Below are 1926 nucleotides of genomic sequence, written 5' to 3' on the forward strand. Positions count from 1 at the left end.
AATAAAACTTCTCTGACTGTACACCAAGTTTTCACTTTCGAGTTATTTGAAAAGTGAAAGTACAAGTGTAGTCTATGTGCTATTAATATGTCAGTCAGGGCCATGTTACCTTAATATGTCAGTGCTCATGTGACAGGTACTATACTTCGTGTGTGTGTGTGTGTGTGTGTGTGTGTGTCTACGTTCGTGAGTGTTTCCTTAATAAATTGGGCCAGAAATGTGGTTCTTGCAATAATCTCTTCCCCATGAGTCCTTTTTTTGAGGGCTTTGGTCCTTCTCTTTAAGAAATGGGGAATTATTAGATCAAATGATTCAAGCATTATTCCTTAGGTCTTTCTAACTACAAACCAAGAGGTTTTATGTTATTAAGTTATTTTTGTAACAGGGCTTTTAGCTTATTATTATACTTTTCTTATTCTTATGACTGAATTATTAATGGAATTGTGCACCAATCTCAAAATCTACTTTCAATAGGTGTGAATATTTTTCTGAGATGCAGACATAAATTCAGACATTTGCTCAGACCTGGTCAAATTAGGACTTAAGATTGATTTTGACTTTTCTCTTTTTTGGATTATTTTGTCCAGTCCCTCAAGTTCCCAGCCTAGGCCATCCTTCCCTGGACTATGCCAGAAGCCCAGTGTTGTCAGTGTCTTCTTACCTGTCGCCCCGCCCAGCCTTATCACAACTTCTGATACAGATCTGAGCACTGAAGTGAAGGGCTCCTCACTTGCCTTGCTCTCTACATGGGGCAAACCATATGCCGGAAAGTTCCCTGACTCAGTGATGCCACATTTCTTCCTGGTGCCTCGCCCCCCTGAAAGATAAGTGACATAGAAACTTCTATTTATTGCTATTTCACCAGCGTCTTAATTTTCCTTTTACTCTTCTGGGACATTTGAGTACCACTGTTTATTTTATCTTCTATTTAATGCAGATGACCTCTCCCAGCCCCCGCAGTGCATACCAAATCCTGTCCTTACAAACACGGGATGCCTATAAAACAGAGAGGGGGCTAGAGATAAGGAAATACAAGGAAATGCAAGCAAGTAGGGTGACTTGCATACTTTCTAGCTTTGCTAAAAAAGAAGCAGGATGTGTCCAGGTTCCTGAAAAATTATTTACCTGTGCCCCACCCTACTTCTTCCTCTGGTGAAGGATTTTTTCCTCTGCTAAGACCTGTATTTTTGCCCTAGTGACTTGGAGGCAGTAAGTTGAGTTGCCTGAGATTGACAATAATCTTAATGGTTTGTATGCCATATCGTTAGTAAGGTTGTGGATAACCCAAACCTACGGTAGGCTCCTGAGAGTCAGGAGTGGCTTTTGGATCAGACTCTCAAGGCCTGATGTTTTTGGCAGATGCAGCTCTTTCTGAACAGTAAGTCATTGTTGAGTGACATGAATAGGACCAGCGCTAAAGAAAATTAAGGTTTCAAAAGATTGTCTAAAACAAAAGTCCTTTCAGTCCCTGGTATTCAGAGTTTCACCCTCACTGAACCAAAGTTGCTCACTTTGCAGGGAGAAGGCACATGAAACTGTGCTGTCTGGAATCCAGGCAGTATGGTATTTTGATTGGCAGGTCAGCTGCCAATTAGTGTCATTGCTCATCATAAAGTCCATCTGGAAGGGGAAGAAAGAAGTGACCCTTTCCTGTCCTACCTGCATTTATTCTCATCTTGTATTTTCTGAAGGTCATGGCTGTAGTTGCATGTACCTTTCAAACAGAAAACAGTCATATCATTCCAACAGGGAACAGAACTCAGGGAAATGGTTGTCAGTTTGCCACGTTCCTTCTTCCTTAGGTCAGTTTGTTTCCTTTTAACCCCTTTTGAAAGCCATGGAGACCTAGTTGGTTTCTTAAGTAGGTTTAACTCAGATCTCAGGCAGCGCTTGTCTGGAGGACACAGGAGAGTCTTAATTCTGGCA

The sequence above is a fragment of the Propithecus coquereli genome, unplaced genomic scaffold, assembly GCF_000956105.1.
Source record: "Propithecus coquereli isolate 6110/MARCELLA unplaced genomic scaffold, Pcoq_1.0 Scaffold3, whole genome shotgun sequence".
Classification (NCBI taxonomy): domain Eukaryota; kingdom Metazoa; phylum Chordata; class Mammalia; order Primates; family Indriidae; genus Propithecus; species Propithecus coquereli.